Source organism: Nelusetta ayraudi, unplaced genomic scaffold, assembly GCF_046127955.1.
Source record: "Nelusetta ayraudi isolate G7.1 ecotype Tasmania unplaced genomic scaffold, CSIRO-AGI_Nayr_v1 ptg000028l, whole genome shotgun sequence".
NCBI classification, from domain to species: Eukaryota; Metazoa; Chordata; class Actinopteri; order Tetraodontiformes; family Monacanthidae; genus Nelusetta; species Nelusetta ayraudi.
The window spans coordinates 2,496,127-2,505,647 of NW_027466078.1; positions in this window are offsets into that span (position 1 = coordinate 2,496,127).

Consider the following 9,521-nt stretch of genomic DNA (forward strand, 5'->3'; position numbering starts at 1 on the left):
GAAATCAGTATCAGTATCAGTAGATGTAGTAGTGTTAGTGTGGTTAGCTTCAGCTGCAAGCACTTCTTCATTGCAGGTAGGCGTGTGTGCTGCATCACTTCCCTTAATTGAGGCGGCGGAAGATGCTGTGTTGCTGCTTTAGGAGTCAGATCAGCCGGCTTGTTGCTGGTTGCGTTGGTGCTGCTGCATGTGATCGTGGCGGGGTCCGCTCTGATAGCCACCTTGTCCTCTTCCACAGCCGCGTCCTCTGCCCCTCCCTTGGCTTTGTCGCTGGGGGCAGTCGCGGGCCCCGTGGTCGAGGGCACCGCAGATGAAGCAGGCTCCATTGGTACCGGAGGCTTGCTGCTGACGCGTGGCTACGGCAACAGCTTGAACGGTTTGCATCATGGTCAGCTGAGCTGGGCGTTGGCCCTGTCTTCGCGGCGTTTCCTCTCGTCTTTGGTGGCTCTGGCGCGATGGCGTTCCAGGGCGTGTTCAGCGTGGGTCTGCAGGTCAGCCAGGTGGGCTTTCTTCCAACCGATGCAGGATCTCTTTGCGGCCTCAGAAATGGGAGTGAGGAGGCCGTCAAGGAAGTAGCCGCACAGCTGCTAGCTCCCGCGTGGTCATCTGGGCGTGGCTAGCTGATTCTTCGTGGCCTCCGTAGTTGCGGCAGGCGGTCATCAGGCAGCGGTCATCAGCACAGCTCTCTGATTTTTCCTTTTTCAGGAAAACCATATTTTGCAATCCAATCTGGCAAACATGTGCATGATTCGGTAACATATTTTCTTTTCATGTCTCTAGTTGCCGGTCCATCAGGTGATGGTGGAGGTGGTGGGCGCAGAGTAGGTACAGGTTCTGGCTTTGCGTCGCCTTTCCCTTTCCTCTCTTTGCTGTTAGATTTCCCCATTTTCCTTTGCGCAATCTATTTTACAACACTCCGCGAGGCCCTATTTTTGTTTACGGCTCAAAAAGGGTTAAAACGCCTTGAACTTGTTTTTCGTTTGGCACAAAAATCTAAAGGCCCAGAATTTATAAAGTTCTGCTAAACACTTAATGGACCGTCAAAATTGAGAGAAATGTTCCTCATAACCTTTTTTTTTTCATTTTGACTAGCAAAAGAAAAAGTTCAGAAATTAATCTCACCGTTCGTCCAGTCGCTGTTGACTTGGTAGGTGAGTGTGCGTCCAACAGGGAGGAGGAAGTCCCTTTTCTGGAAAAGGTGTTATCAGCACAAGAAGCAGTGGAATCAAAAACTACAGTGGATATGTTTCGAGGGAGTAAGTTGGTGAGTTTCTGTTGCGAGGCACAGGAATGCAGCAAGTCTCTATCAAAAGGTAGAGAAGCAGTAGTATTTTTCCATCACAATGGTCCACCATTCCTTTCTCCTGTCACGCTTGAAGAACTAAGTACCATCTAGTTTAGAAATTCTGTCTAGTTTCTCCAATGTGCTTAGTGATGACCGTAATACCTGGTGTACACAGAGCCAGAAAAAAGCGAGTGTTGTCAAACTGTATGCTTTCCAAAGAACTTCGAAATTAAACTGCGGTCAAGCCAACCAACAAAATAATGATATGATGGGACTCCGTTAAAAACTTTGTTACTTCATTTACATCTCGATTTCATCCCGAAATTAAATAATTAAATCACGAATATGTCATCTGTAAGAGAGGAAAAAGCATGTGAGAAGCCAGATTTAGCACTTCGTTCTTTGTAACCTACCACTTTAGCACAGTATCACAATATTACAAATGGGCATTGTGAGAGGCCATGCCTCTACAATGACAAAGGGCATTGGCACCTTCAAATGATACTTGTGGCGACTAGTTCGCGGACCAAAAATAAAAGTCGCCGAGAGGCTGAGGGTCGGGACTTGCGGCTTGTCCGACGCGCTGTGTCAAAAAATGATTTCGCTGAGATCAAAAAATATGTTTTTTTAAGGGTTTTAATAAAGTAATAAAACAACTTATGGAACGTGCGCAAACTTTTCGAAAAAAAAGTAATCACAGCGATCTAACGGAAAGAAAATAGCGGTCAACAAAAAAAATACGGCATCCTGCGCGCTCACCCTCTCTCCTTAACTCCACACCTCTGCACAGCTAACTAAATAACCCCAGGTGACCTACTTCCTGTGATCGCAAAAAAAATAAAATAAAAAAAATAATAGCACAATATAACAACCAAAGCTAACCCAACATAAACACCAAATTACCATTTACAACTTATCAAAAAACCTCATTTATGGCTCCAACAATACTTAATGGCTAAAATAAACATTTCAAAGCATTTTGCTATGGGTTTCGTCTATTTTCGTTCTGGCGAAACAACTCCATTTGTAACAAGCTTAATAATACTACTAATGAAAAACAACAATGTCTCAAACAAAGGAGTACTAAGTGTTGACATTGAAAACAACAAGTCTACATACCACAAGAGTGAACAAAAACTTACTTAAAGGTGTTCAATTGCGATAATCTGTCAGTTCAGGCGCAGTGCTATTATTATGAAACTATGAAGTATATATTATCTACTTTGCAAGGTATCCGCGCTCCCGTGACATAGCTCGCACACGTTTCGGACGTTTTGCATACATCTCTTTGTGAAATGAAGACAGAACTTATTCAGAGACAAACAAACATTCCACAGTAGTAGCCAAAAACCCCGCCCCCAGATGATCAGTTCATGGGGGTGGGGGGGAACAAAACAAAACAAACAAACAAACAAACAAACAAACAACGACAGAAGTGTTTGATGGTGGTTCAGGGCCGAGTTTACCAAAGCTTAGACTGAACAGCCGGATTTTAGCGAACATGCACCTGAGTCCAGCAGGAAGAATGATGAGTCCGACTCTGACAGACACGGCAGAGCACGGAACTGAGACCAGTGGAACCAGTGACAGAATGATTGTAACTTATGACTGGAACTTGATGATGCTTTAGGCGAAAATGCTCATTTGGCTAAACGTTAGTTAATGCCGCAAAGTGTATGGGTTGGAGTTAGGATTAAAGTTTAAGGTTAGGCCTTGCGGAGAGAACTATTTGGGGTTAAGTTGTTGTTGTTGATGGTATTATTATGTTTAGTTTAGATGTTTGTGTTGAATAATATGATTACTAATATAGAAATGTTTAAATCATTTGGCTGACCTACACATAGAGAAAAGGCATTGTTGCAGGAGTCATGCAAAGAGCTCAAGGAAGAACAAAAGGAAGTACATCCCTCATGAACTGGTGACCCTGGCGGACCAGAGGATGGACATCAGAGCCAACTGACTTTGCACCGCCATAAAACTTTACAACCCATTCAGTTACAGGGTGGGGAACTTATGAACCATCGGAGGCACGGGGGAGAGGAACCTGTGACCTGAGGCATGTCTTGCACCATATTGTTTCAACGGGTCACACTGGAACAAAGGATGGATCGTTTGGCTCCCTGCCAAATAAGGACTTGTTTCTTTTAATTATCATTAACTGGAGACTTGGATCAAAGGCTGCCTCAACATCCAATGAGGCAGGGGTCTGGACACCAGGCAGCCAGTCAAAGGAGGACAACACCGGAGAGCGTTTGCATGTTTTCTTTATGGATAAAAGGACTGGGTCAAGGGACAGATTTCAGTCAGACTTCATGCCCTGACAATACATTGTTGTTGCTAGGGTTTTGAACTCGGCCCAGAACTCTGTATATTTGGATCTTGAATTGATTTATTTACTAAAGACATATTTAAATTGGCATTATTCTCCTGAAATTCTTCATTAAACGAACACGCGGATCGGCAGAAAGACACGAAAAAAATACTGATCCAACATTGTGCTCAGGCTGATGACAATAATGCTTGTTTGCCTCGTTTGCTTTTCAGCCGTACACACTAACTCGTGCACTGACACCATATACTGCCATCCTTATATTTTGTTGATAGTGCAATTTTAATGGTTTACTAGCATTATTATCAATGCTAATATTCTTGTAGTCTGAAGATGATCCTGCTGCTGACAGAGAAAGCCAAGGCCTATACTAGTCACAGTGCCCCCATGCAGCAGCATTATTTCACCCAAACAAAGCCAGAGACATTAGACCTGGTTTTAACCAAGGCTTCAGGAGGTTTTAACGTGTATTTTGGCGTGTACTCTCACCTCATGACTTATATTGTAACTGTAACTGTATTGCATATTGCAACTTCAGTAATATTTGTTTTTGTCTCTCACCCACATACATATACAGCATGTTCCAGAGGGGACCCCAGGGAGCACTGTGTACAAAAAGGCAAAGACAGGAAAGATTCTTCTTCACCAAAGTTTTTAGATTACAAATGTCAGTTTGTTCATACATGTTCTGGGTTAAGTTTGTAGATACAATATAGTTTATATATAATATATAGATTACTTTATAGCTTTGTTGTTTATCTATTTTTAAATTACATTTTTATTGAAATGGGCTCATTGTTGTAATTATGTTGCACTTTCGTGGTTTACTCATGTTATAGTTATTTAGTTCTAAGAGCCTGGCAAATTGGACTGCCAAATTTTATTGTATCAATGACTTGCTTGCATTAAAATCGCTACATGCTTTAAAATAACTACACTGCTGTAATTGTTTTACTAGCAACTTACTTACTCTTCGTCGCTACTGAGCTTCACTTCCTCAGTTTGCCGGTGCGGGAGTGAAGAGGAAACGGCAAACTTTATGAAACAGGCACAATTTAAACACTTACCGTCGTGAAGGCTTCACCCTTTAGCAGCAGTTCACCGGCTAATCCAGCTTCGTACGGACCCAGAGCGGGCTGAGTTACGGCCGCAAGGCGGACCGAAGGTCCCTGGACATTTTTTGTGCCTTCCGTGTCCCCGGAAATATATTTTACTTTGTGTACTGACCGTGTTTTTGTTTTGTATTTTTGCGAGACATTTTAATAGGGCTTAGAATGATTTCGTTTCATACTGTTGACTTCTATCAAAACACTGTCCTAGCAGAGAAAATATGTACGCTGAAACGATCACTTCAGTCATAGAGTGGTTTATTATTAGACAAGAATATCTGCACAACTTAAGTCCACACCAAGATCAAAGCAGGAAGAGCTCTATACAACCCATGTTACCATGCTGGCAGCGTGAACATCGCTATAAGGAGTGAAACTTGCGAGTCAAAATCACTGCCTCTTCAGTTTCGCTGCCTGCAAACACAACACACATAACAAGCAGAGCACAGAGTTAGCGGTGGTGGCTAACAGTTCATCAACACAATTCAGCAGTTGTACGTTGCAAGTAGTTTTAAAACTAATGTTGCTTGAGGTCACAATACACTTACAGTCCTCATGCATGTTTTCAAATATTGCCATGGCTGACTATTCTCTCGTCGTCCACCAGGGGGCAGAGTCGAGCCCGTCTCACTCCCGTTGCCGACCAGACAAGAGGGGTCTGGCTGCAGACCGGTGTTCCATTGCATCCGCATTAGGCTGAACAAACCTCCAACATTTTCTCTGTTCGTTCCACTCCGACGGTTGTGGTCCTTGGTGCCTCAGTAGTCGCTCGGTATTTATTTATTTTTATTTTTTAATTTCCCTGACACCGAAAAAACATTTTCTTGGAGCAGCGCATTGCGGAATCACTTCCGGGGCAGAGCGGGGGAGGGCGGAACCAGTCCGAGAGTGTGCCGAAGCTTGGCCATGAAAGGAGATCCGGCACTCAATGACGTCATTCCGTGCCCAGTGTTGAAAAAATCTCCATGAACACAGCGTTTAGAACCATGCCCAACAATTTGCAGGGCTCACGTCCAAACGCATGAACGTCATTATTTAACGATATCGAGATCGTTTGACGATAGGGTTCAACATTGTAACCGTTTTTAAAGCTCAGAAAAGTGGAAAAGCATCATAGGTGCCCTTTCATGTTTACTATCTGATTATTGTCCAAAACACCATCAACTGCTGTTTTTTTCATCCCACACCGCACATGAAGTGGGCCAGTCTATCGATAATTCCCGGGCCACTTTTTCCCCCCAGTCCGCCCCTGCTTCCCAATCACTTTGCGCAAACAGGTTTTTACTGACCGAACTAGTCTCTCCCACATGCCACCCCACCAAGCGGTTCTTTCTGCAATGAACTTCCAAGAAATCCGCTTTGCTGAAAAAAAATTCTTGTAATTCCCTAGATCACAGGTGTCAAACTCAAGGTCCGCGGGCCAAATGTGGCCCACCACATCATTTTATGTGGCCCGCGAGAGCTGAAAAGTTCAGATTAAAATAAATAACTCAAAAGCGTGCACTGACCATAAACTACATTTCCCTTAATGCATACCAATTACTTTACCCGCAAAGCGACGACATCCCGCCACTAGAGTGCAGTGTATCCAAGAAGAGGAAAGTTGATGCAGATGGAAGGCTGTTTCAAGAAAGATTGGTATGCAAATGCATGTTTGTGCTTCAAGGAGAAAAAACGGTATGTCTTTTGTGTTATGAGGCATTGTCGGTGGTCAAAGAGTACAATCTACGTCAGCCAAACCCAACACAGAGCTAAGTATGCCAAAGTTAGCCTTCCGGAAAAACAACAAATTGGCGAAGAATTAAAAAGCAAACTACAATGGCAGCAGAATGTGTTTGTGAAAGCTACAACCAAAACCATTGCAGCAGTGAAAGCTAGCTTTTTCAGAGGGTGATATAGACTTTTAAAAATGTCAGTTTATCAAGGAACACCATTGTGGACCGAGTTACAGAACTAGCAGAAAACTTGTCAACACAGCTGGCCCAAGAGACACGCAGCTACATAGCTTTTTCATTAGCTCTTGATGAAAGCACGGACAACACGCATACAGCGCAGCTATCCATTTTCATTAGAGCCGTGAAGTCGGACCTCTCTGTCACTGAGGAGCTGTTGGATGTAGCTGCCATGCATGGCACCACAACAGGACTGGACATTTTTGATGTGGTGGAGAAATCCATGAGTAAAAATGCATTGCCTTGGGAAAAGTTGGTGGGATTAACTACAGACGGGGCACCTGCAATGTGTGGAGGAAAAGCAGGCTTGGTTGGACTAATAATGTAGAAAATGCAAAAAAAAAGTAATTGTCACACGCCTCTGGTAACATACCATTGCATTATTCATCACAAAGCTTTGTGTGGGAAGGTGCTGGAGATGGATCATATCGTGACCTCGGTCATGCAAACGGTGAACTTCATTCGGGCGCGAGGCCTGAATCACTGTCAGTTCCAGTCTTCAAACGATTTTTTTGAACTTAGAGAAGACATTGCTCTTTTCATGCAAAGCAAAGGAAAACCCCTGTCTGAACTGTCACATCCAAACTGGCTGTGTGACGTTGTTATGTGACATAACCGAGCATCTCACCCAACTGAATCAGAAGCTGCAGGGACGCAATCAAGTCATTACGCAGGTGTCCGACATGATCACCGCTTTCCAGCGTAAACTTGACCTATGGATGTGCCAAGTCAAACAGGACAATCCTGCTCACTTTCCTGTTTGTCAGAGCATTTCAGCCTGTGCTCAGTTGGCGACCAAATGAGCAGGTTAATAAATGAGTTTGATCGGCGCCTCTCTGACTTTGAAGCACAGCACTCGGGCTTTGCCATCTTTTCCCGACCCTTTCACCACCGACTCTGCACTGCACTGCACCCCAGCACCTTCAGATGGAGATAATAGAGCTTCAAAGCGGTAGTCTGGGAGAAAGGTTCAAGGATGTTGCAATCCAGGACTTTTACTGTCAAATGCCCCGTGGTTTGATGCCACAGTTTCAGCATCATGCAGCCCGTGTCCTGTCCATGTTTGGGAGCACCTATCTGTGCGAACAGATCTTTTCAATAATGAATCTAAACAAAACCAAGCACAGGTCACGCATCACTGATGAGAACCTCCTCAGCACAAGACCTAAAACCAGACATTGACACGCTTGCCACGGAAAAACGGTGTCAGCGATCCAGCCAGAAAACACGTCGGTAAGCATTTTTAAAAAGCTTATTAATATATACTGAAATGTATTTCTTCAGAATAATAAATAAACTGTGTGCAATTTAATAATAGTGCTGGTATTTTGTTATTTTTAGAACATGAGCAATGGATTAGGATGGTGGAGAGTGGATCCACTCGGTGTGTTCCAGGACAGGCAGCATCTTCTCATCAACTTCACCTGTAAACTTGACCAATAAAGTTGTGAATTGAGACAACTATGATTTTTCTTATTTTGAGGGTTTTTTTCAAATATAACTTTATATGTGTAGCAATGTATTTTGTGTTGACAGGTTTTATGCAGACAAATCTGCATGGCTGCGTGCAGCCACTTGTTTTTGTAAAATGCTACATCTGTCACATATGTTCTTAACAGTTCACAATTGTTGGTTGTACTTATCCACTCTGTCCCACCAAGTCGTTACTCCTCGTTTGGATCCATACGCATCTTTCTGGTTCCGCGGCCATCACAGCAGAGACAAATGCTGCAGCCCTCTTTCTTGTCCATGCCGCTCTTCTCTTTAGTCGGCGCTCTAAGACCATTAACCGGCTTTGTCCACGACTTCCGATAATACGGATGAGCTGCAGTAGAATTAAAACGAGTGACTTGACATAGTCCGTAAACAGGAAGTTGATTCTTATTCGTTTTCAGGTTAAACTAGCCGTAGTTTGCGCTTGACTTCCCCTAGTGGTTAAAAATGCACTCATGCGATCACAAGTGGGACGCTCGAGACGCATGTTAATGCCATGTGCGAACAGATGCCTCAACATGCGTACTTCGTGATACGATCCCCAAAAACAGTTGCAAGTGACAAAGTGCAAACAGGGCATGTGGCCCTTTGAGGGCAACCATTACGCTGATGTGAGTTTGACAGGTATTCTGAGAACGCCTTGTTTTTGTTTTTTTGTCTCTTTCCAAACATGTGGAAGGGACAACAAGACATCAGTGTTTTAGAAGGACAATGTAAACAGAGGGCTAAATATGCATAAGTAATGGGAGGGGAAGAAAACATTTGTAGAATTATGGAGCCAATTAAGCTCAATTAAATATCTCTCAGGCCCATCACCACCACCACCATCGCTCCCCAAATACGTTTTCAGACAGTAGAAGGGATTCACTTGCAAATGTTCATGTTTTAATGTTACCTGAGAGTGTGAAAATAACAGGAGAACATATTATTGGCTTCAATGCTTAAAACCTAATTATGACCCACTTTTTGAAGGGTAGTGTTGCCAAATTTCATTCAGAAAAATAAAGGACGCCCGCCGCAGTGCTCTGGGCCATGACCAAAACAGGCCAGCGGCTCTACAGTTGTAGTAAATCATAACTGCGGCAGGTCAAGCTTCAGGTCTGGCTCTCCTCTGATGCAGCTATCGCAGCTGCTGCTGTGTCCCTATTATCACCGCTGCTGCAACGGCTCCCTGGCCATTGTGCAGATAACGCTGTTGGTGGTTTACCGGGGGTCGGGATCAATCGCTGCAAACACAGTCAGGTTCATCTTTTACAGGTTTAAATGGGGGAAAAGTTACGAAGATTCCAAGGGCTGTGTTGCGCTCGGGCTCCGACGGGAGGCAGGGCCCACTGCCTCGGCGACGGGCCCTT